This window comes from Colossoma macropomum, unplaced genomic scaffold (assembly GCF_904425465.1).
Source record: "Colossoma macropomum unplaced genomic scaffold, Colossoma_macropomum, whole genome shotgun sequence".
Classification (NCBI taxonomy): Eukaryota; Metazoa; Chordata; class Actinopteri; order Characiformes; family Serrasalmidae; genus Colossoma; species Colossoma macropomum.
In genome coordinates this window covers 34,012,973-34,022,353 of record NW_023494800.1, presented here as the reverse complement: position 1 = coordinate 34,022,353, position 9,381 = coordinate 34,012,973, and positions in this window count along the sequence as shown.

Sequence of the window (9,381 nt, the reverse complement as noted above, 5' to 3'; positions counted from 1 at the left end):
TTATGAAACAGGACAGGGCTGCCTGGTTAGCATGTTTAGCAGTAGATATCTCTGCACTGCAGTACATAGACGTCTTGGACATAACGAAAAAATGATATTTCTTCACATTCTGTTGATAATGTCAGATTGCTATGTTTTAAACATAACTTACAACTCGTAAAATAGGACACGTACCGGAAAGCACTGTCTGAACTTTAGGACGAGCCTGTTGGAGTAGAGGAACTGCTACTATGAATAGCAAGAAGTCAGTTGAAGTAGCATAAGGATGCCCCCTGGACAGCTCCCTCTGGAACTGTTCCCCAGGGCTGAGTCAGGACCCACTGGAGGGATTGTATCTCACAGCTGGTTTGGGAATATCTGGGGATCCCCCAGGATGGGGTGAAATGTGTGGCCATGAATAAAGATGTATGCACGGACCTTCTCAGCCTGTTGCCACCACGATCCTCACCAGGAGAAGTGGATGCAAGATGATTACTAACGTGAAACACACTGAGTGGTGGTCACTGCCATTGATAAGATGTACAGTGACATTTATTGTGTGTCACCTGTGTCACAATTTTGGGGCACACTTTATTTTGGTGGTCCCATTAAAGTGATCTGCAGATGATCTGATTGACAACAGCATTAGGGTTAGACCTAAGATTAGGTTTAAGTTTTGGGTTAAGATTACCAAGGTTAGGGGTTAATGTTTATAGTGGGCTGCCAAAGTGCTGACCTGAGGTCAGGGGTGCCCTTATGTGATGTTTTCATGAAGTCTGTTTTTAGTTCATTATGCCAAAATACACATAAAAATATGTAAAATGAAACCCAGCTAACAGCAGAATGAAGTTAACTGTCAATAACACACAAAACACATCCAAGATCTTGTCCAAGTAACAGTCAATTTACTGTAAAGTTTACAGTGTCATAAAATTTCATCCATCGCATCTCTCATAATGCTTACAGTGTACAGCAAGTTCCTGAAACAGTCACTGTGTAATAGATATTGCATTTCTGTAAAGTTTACATTATTATTATTTCATCCATCCACAGCTTCAAGCTTTGTATATCTGAGGGGAGTTCTCTTTTTTTTTCCTCGTCCCTTTCTTCGTAAAAGGGTTAAATATAATCTGTGCCCATAAACCTCTCTGTTCTCTGTTTTATAGAATAATCTGTAACAATATCTCAAAAACTGTAAAGTTTACAGTGCAATAACGTTCCTTTGTGATAAAACTCTCAACTACGGCGGACACCAGTGTGCTGTAAAGTCCACTGTACAGGTACAGTGTAATAAAACCTCCCCTGTAATTATATAGCTTAAATCTGAACAAAAATAATCTCTACCAAAAATAGTAGGATGATGTCGGTATATAACTGTGCTATTTTTATTTTCTCCTCTTTAGCCTCGGATAAGTTACAGTGCGAGTGCTTCTTCGAATATATTGTGTCACTCTCTCTCTAACTGTGTTGACAGACATCCCTAAAACAACCAGTGCCTAAAGTCTTAATACTTTTCATCTTATCAGTATTATGTTATTGATATTCATTGTTTTGTTTTTGCTATTTCTTTGCGTTTACTGTGAGCTCGTTGCGTAATATTAATATCAAAAAAAGAGCAGCAGAGCAGGGTGACCTCGTGAGGGTGCAGCTCGTTTTTTCTGGAAACAGCACCTCTTTTCTGACACAGGTGGGCGTTCTGCATGAGGACACGCCCCTTCTCGCTCAGCTCGGCCAATCGGAGTGCAGAAAAGTGCAGCGTCGGTTGAAATTGCGGCAACAGCGCAGGAAGTGAAGCTGCTCTAACTCCGCCTTTTCTCGCCGAAGAGTCCTCTCACTGTGCAGTGAGTGTGTTTGTTGTGTTTATTCGTTTGTGTTTGTGTTTGTGTTTGTGTGGGTGGGTGGCTGGGTGGGTGTACTTTATTTCTTTATTTATTTTTTGGTATGATTCTCCTTCAGCTTTGTGATAGAAAAAAAATCTCTCATATGGAGTCTGTTTGTTTGTTTGTTTGTTTTTCCTTCCTCTCTCTCAAGTTCTGGTTCCCGTTGCAGCAGTCCCGGGACCTGGCGGGGGGGCGCTGCTGAGCTCCAGCTGGTGCGGCGCCCGTGTGGTGTATGTGTACATGTCTGTGTTGATGTGTGAGGAGGGTGGATGGTCTCAGGGCGCAGCGGCCAGCAGTAGAGTGGTCAACGGGCTCAGCAGCAGGAGGGTCAGGCTCAGTACGGCCACAGTGGCGCCGCTGTGGTTGCACTTCTTGCCGCCGTCACAGCGCGAGTGCTGGCACAGGACACCCTTAAAGTCGGGCGGGCAGATACAGCGCTGGTTCTGGAAAGCATGTGCCACCGTTCTGACACATCAACAGCTCCTCGTCACAAACGTTCGCTATGGGAAGAAAGCAAGAGACACAGAGATGTTCAGTGGACAGGCCTGCGCACGGACATTTAGGGGCAGGGGCTCAAGAGGGAAAAGAGGGCAACATGAACATGAATTAAACTTAATCAGAAGGGGAAACTACATGAACAAGTTTAGGTGGCTTGAATGTGTTGTTAGGCTGTTGATATAGTATACAGTGGTTGCTAAGGTGTTGCTAGGCTGTTGCTGTGTTATCCAAGGTGGTTCCTAAGGTGCTGCTAGACCGTTGCTATGGTATCCCAGGTGGTTACTAAGGTGTTGCTAGGCCCTTATGTATCCGTACAAATTATATGGCCAAAAGTATGTGGACACGGCTCACCACTGCTAATTATTAAGTATAGTTGTTTCAGTTGTTGCACTCATTACTAACAGGCATATGAAAGACAAATATTGGCAGTCGAATGTATTGTACTGAAGAGCTCAGTAACTTTAAACATGGCTCTGACATAAGATGCCACCACTGCCAATTTCTGCCCTGCTAGATCTGCCACAGTTAACTGTGAGTGCTGTTGTTGTGAAATGGAAGCATCTAAGAGCATCAACAGCTCAGCCACGAAGCAGTAGACCATGCAAACTCAGAGCAGGGCTGCCAAGAGCTGAGGTGTGTAGCGCTTGTGCTGATGTTGCATCAGAGTTCCAAACTGCCTCTGGAAGCAACATCAGCACAAAAGCTGTGAGTCGAGAGCTTCATGAAATGGGTTTCCATGGCCAAACAGCTGAACACAGGCCTAAGATCACTATGTGCAATGCCAAGTGTCGGCTGGAGTGGTGTAAAGTGCCGCCACTGGACTCTGGAGCAGAGAAACGTGTTCTCTGGAATGATGAATGATGCTTCACTATCTGGAAGCCTGATGGATGAATCTGGGTTTAGTGGATACCAGAATGCATAGTGCCATCAGTAAAGTTTGGTGGCGGAGGGATGATGAGCTGGGGCTGTTTTTCAGGCCCCTTAGTTCCAGTGAAGGGTGATGTTGATGCTACAGAATACAGAGACATTTTACACAGTTATATGCTTCCAACTTTGTGGCTGCAGTTTGGTGAAGAGCTTTTCCTGTTCCAGCATGACTGAGCCCCTGTGCACACAGCGAGCTCCACAAAGACATGGTTTGACAAGTGTGGTGTGAAGGAACTCCAGTGGCCTGCACAGAGTCCTGACCTCAACCCCACCGAACACCTTTGGGATGAATTGGAACATCATTTATGAGCCAGGCCCTCTCGTCCAATATTAGTGTCTTGACTGAATGGACACAAATTCCCACAGACACCCAAAATCTTGTGGAAAGCTTCCCAGAAGAGTGGGGGCTGTTATTAGCCACAAAGGGGTCAACTCCATATTATTATCTATTGTTTTGGATTGGGATGTACAACAAGCTCATGTAGCTGTAATAGTCAGGTGTCCAAATATTTCTGGCCACATAGTATGTATATATTATTTTTAACCTCTTCAACTCCTTGAGACCACCGGTGGTTCCAAAATGCACTTCATCATATTCTTCATAACTTTCATATTTCATAAGCTACGTTCAAAAGGTGGGGGTCGTATGAGAGCTGTAACTGTCTTCTTTCCAGTCAAATAGATGGGTGATGTCATTTTAAACCCTTATAATAAAAGAAGCTGAAGTCACAATTTTTCCACAAATCTGGGCTATAAACTATAAACAGATGGCGTCTCTTCAGTGATCTGCTCTGTAAAAATTATTTTTATAAAATAATACAAAGAGTGTCTAAGATTTTTGGCTTTCAGCAGTAAATTGTATGTGTATAGTAATATGTGTGATCATAAAACACATGTTCTGTTAATCTGAGGGGAGCTTACACAAAAAATAAATAAAATAAAAATGTACATTTATTTCATGCAGTTACTGAATAATTTGCCTTATGATTTGGTCATTTAAATTCAGATGGACAAACCAAAATATACCCTGGAGAAAGAAAGAACTGAGAGAAAAAGGTCTGAGGTCAGCTGACAGTACTAAGATTGTGTGAAACAGAGCAGCTATGTGTTCCGGCTCTTTATGGCTCCCACTTCGACAAGCTCAGACTCCAGGATTATTACACACTCACACTTGTACTGATCTTTATGGTTCCGTCTTCCTCATACACTCATATTGCCTTTATCATTCTTTGTCCCTGAGGGGGGAACACCGGCACCTTCATTATCACCTCTCTGTATTCCACATTATACTGCAGCTAGTTCTGACGACACAGTCTGACCATATCTGTATATGTGCTTTACACAGCTAGCTAAGCGTCTTCTTTAGCACATACAAAAACAGAAGATGGACAGATTGACAGGTTCTATAAGATAATAATTGACCTCACGACTGTTTTAGAGATGCAGGCGCAAAATGTAAAAGGTTTGTGAGATGTCTAGATGATCATTACCCCAACTGACCTGTTCCAATTTAATGGTCCTTCATTAAACTTTTGTGGCGAACTGCTAACTACACTATAATGTTTGTAGACACCTGCTGATCCAGCACTTCTTCTGAAATGAAGGGTGTTTATAGTGAGTTTGTCCCACTTTGCTGCAGTAACAGCCTCTACTCTTCTGGGAAGGCTTTACTCTAGATGTTGGAACATTGCTGTGAGGATCGAGCATTAGTGAGGTCAGGTACTGATGTTGGATGGTCATTTCTGGATCCTAACTCATCCTTAAGGTACTGGATGGAGCTCCATCACTCCAGTTCCACTACTCCACGCCCAATGCTGGGGGGCTTTATATGGATGATTCTACTGAACTGGTTCAAAGTCAGAGTTGAAAACATTTTCGCACTTCAAACTGACTTGGACTTAAAATCCTTTTTCTTTGAGTGACCCTATACTTTAATTATGTTTATTAAGACAAATGATGGATCATTCCATTTTGTCACAACCAAAACAATCATGACACCAGTGAAACTGAATTACCAAACGTTTCAATAGTGACTGTTTCGGTAGTGACTGTTTCAGTGCTGACAATTTTAGCAAAACTCAAAAACGCAGCCAGTACATGACTAACAAACACAGCTTTGAACAGCTGTACATATTTAAAATCATCATATTCTTAATAAAACAAAAAAAAATCACTTCATTGCAAAATCTGTGTTTCGGTAGTGATAATTATTAATGTTCCACACTGATTTTCAGACTTTGGGACACATTTACTTCAAAACAATGGGATCTAACTGCTCACCATGTGGCCATGAGGGACAGGGATGCAGCCTCACTTCCTGCTCTGAAATGTAGGGGTGTGGCTACAATAAGGCTCCACCTACAGACTTAAACTCTGTTTCATTAGTGAGATGAAAACATGGGGCAGCAATTTTTTACAAAAAATTAAACTCATGATAAAATAAAAAAAAGACACCTCCTAACAGAAAGTACCCTATATATGATGATTTTTTAATATATTTAGCTTATTACTATCTCTGTTAATACCTAGAGTTTAAAAAGATCATAACATAATCCTTGTAAATATCTAAAGTCTGAATATTTCAGTGTTTTTTCAATTTTTTACTGTGAGACCACAGTTTGAACTAATTTACATCAGCTAATTGTAATATAATGTTAGATTGATAAATAACATTTATTAACATTAACATTATAAACATTATTACTTTGTGTATATATATATATATATATATATATATATATATATATATATATACAGCGCTTAGTTGTTTTTGTGATGTCATGCATGAACCAACACATTTACACATCCACCCATTCAGCCAACAGCAGTTTAACCCCTCCCACTCACACTGAAGTTATACGGAGTGTTTCAGCCTGGACTGCTCTTTGAAGGAGCCACAATACAGAGCGGCCAGTCAGAACAGAGCTCATTTACATATATCCCTCTTAAAGGCACAGTAACAAAAACAGCTTGTTTAATTGTAGGGGATAAAGAGAGGTGGGAAAACAGTCATGTAGAAATTAAATGACAGTTTTTGGTACATAAAACCACACAAATATAAATGGACCTCTGGGGAAAAATATAAAATACCGAAAAATGTAGGATATGGGCCCTTTAAGAAGTAAACAAAGTCACTGGGTGAAGTGCTTCATTTTTACTGAGTCAGAATTGTTCACAGTGGTGGTGATAGGAACCAGACGTCCACCTCTAAAAGCTCCCTCACAGACAGTTACTACACAAAAATGTTATCAATATATTGCCTGATGCCTGGGACACTCTTTATTATCGATTTGAAAATGTCTAAAACATATTTTAAAATGCATCCATGGTGGAGGGTGTTGTGAAGCAAAATAGTCTTCAAAGAAAACTTTTCATTTATCCATATAAACTCAGAAGTCTCCTGTAGGTTCACTGGTGGTTCTGGACAGTAAATAAAATGTCTATATTTGTGTTGTAGTCATGGTGACCCCTGGTTCCTATCACCACCACTGTAAGGACATCTGAACCATTTCACACCAAACCACCCTGAATAACTGAATGACTTTGTGTTTGATTCGTTAATTAGCCATATTTTAAAAATCTGTGGAATTTCCCTTCGACAAATTAATAATAATTAAAACATACTAAAGCTACGAGCACATAGAGCACTTAAGTCCAATCCATCGACATACTCTGTCTTTCATTTTGACCTTACTGATCACTGCTTGGAATACAAAGTTTAAAAGTACATGTTTAATGTAAGCTCTGAATTTCACAGTTTCAGCATGCTTAGTGTGTGGTCACTCCGAGTGGGCGTCACCATGCTCGTCTGTGTTTGGACAGTCTGTGTGTCGTGTGAGTCAGCAGTTTTGGGAGTTTGTGAGGGGAGTTTGATGTCCAGCAGGCTGCAGGCCGCACCACCCGCCACATTTAACACACCAGCCAAACGCCATTAAAAAGCCATAAAGAGGCTCTGCACGCCGCCGCTGCTAACAAGAGCAGGTGCTGCATTCAGCTGACCTCAAACTGCCTCACGCAGGTGAGCGATGAGAGCGGAAAGTGTGTGTTTGTGTGTTTGTATACGTTTATGTGTGTGTGTACACCTGCTAGCGTGACTGCTCTGCGCTCCTTGTGGGGACTGACGCGAGAGCTTGAAAAGGACGATGACGACTGTGGAGACACTGGCAGGATCTCATGAGGACAAACAGACTAAACGAGTCCCTATAAAGTGTCTAGGAGAGAGAACCACCGTGTGCATGCATGTGCATGTTTAGCTCTGGAGGAGTTTCAAGGGCTGTCAGTTTATTGTGTTGAGCTGTTCATGCTTTTAGCTGAAGAGTCTGGCATGAACGCACTACTGATGGTCAAACATTCTCGCCTTTTGTGTTTTGAATTGAATACTACAGTGCACAGATCATCCTTTCATTTATTTAATCTCCAGTGAAAACACAGTGAAGACATGAGGTACAAGCCGGCCCAGATTAAGATCCTCTGGGCATTACAGCTTTAATGCCTCGTCACTAGCAAGCAATGTAGGAAAAGCCACAAGATGCCAAGCATTATAGTGACTGTTTTACAGGTAAGAGTTGTTGAAGCAGAGTAAAATCCCCATTAACTGTGTGCGCGTAACGCACAGCATCAAGCGGCATATAGCTTTTATAAAATGGTGGGCATAAAATATGATAAAATACGCATTTTTCTTTAAAAAATAATTTATTATGACTAATAATGAAAACACATAAAATCATTGTTTTCTTCATCAAAAGACAAAAAAGTTTACTTGTTTGCACAAAAATAAGTGACAATTCTTAATGTTCCACACTGATTTTCAGACTTTGGGACACATTTACTTCAAAACAATGGGCTCTAACTGCTCACCATGTGGCCATGAGTGATTTTTCAGAGGTAAGATGGGTCATCAAGATAAACTTGATAAGCTGCGAATGTAAGGAAAGCTTATGCTGTAGTAGCAGCTCTTTAGAAATATCAGACCTGGGTCACATTAAGCCAAAAAATGGATTTGTGCTACTTTAGCCTGCGAAAGTGAACATCACCAATGTCTGTTTTAAACTCAAAATAAAACATGAAATGACTTTTACAAGCTTCAAATGTCCACATTTAATCTAGAACGACCAAAAACGTTCTCGTACCCTAGCATTAGCTCAGCACTAACAGACTACTGGAAAACCCTACAGGGACGCTAGCAGAAATTAGCTTTACTGTAGAGGTGAGTTTTTTCTCATTTCTGATATTTATGGATCAAACTGAAGGCCAAAACTGTCACACGTCACCACCAAGAGAGCTAAAACCCAACCAATCGAACTGCATATCAGATGACAGTGGGCGGAGCCCACGGGCACATAGTGAATCTACAGTAACTCAATGGAGAGAAATCCACTGAGAATAGACTGTATAAAGTATACTTCCCTCTCCAAGATCTACCAGAATTAAACTGTGTTGTGGTCGTACTTCACAAGCGAATCCACACAGGAATCCTCCCTCCTCTCTTTCTTTTTTTGCCGACTGTAAGCAGCTTAGAGCCTGTTTCATCTTGAAGATGAATCGCGGTGAAAATGCACAGATAAGGTTTCTTTAAGCAGCTGGGGAATGAGGTACAAATGTGATCATTAACCTACAAACAAAGTAACCCATAAATAAAGGCTCCTTTGGCTGGGCGGATCTGTTGTTGCGAGGATAAACGTTAGCATAACCTGGATTTTCTTCCTCGTTTTGGGCCTTTAGGTCGTCTAATTGGATCATAAACGAAGACACAAACGCTGGTGGCCCCAAACAGACTGATGAGGGTTCTCATAATTTTGTTTAAGCAGGGAAGCTACATTAGCGCTTAATCATCAAAGCTGCGTAAAAAGAGCCACTATTGTTGCACAAACTACTCTGCGTCTGATTCATGTAACTTTTGTGTGATGTGGAAGTCACATGCACCTCATTTGCATATCATTTACATGAAGCACGCCCTAGTTCATGCAGATGTTTTGTAGGGAGCCGATAAAACAAAAGCATTCAGCAGCTCGTAGGTGGAGTTTGAGGTCGAGCAATGAATGCACTGCTCCCCCTACTGACTAAACCTAATAGCGTTGAAATTGCGACCACTGGAAAG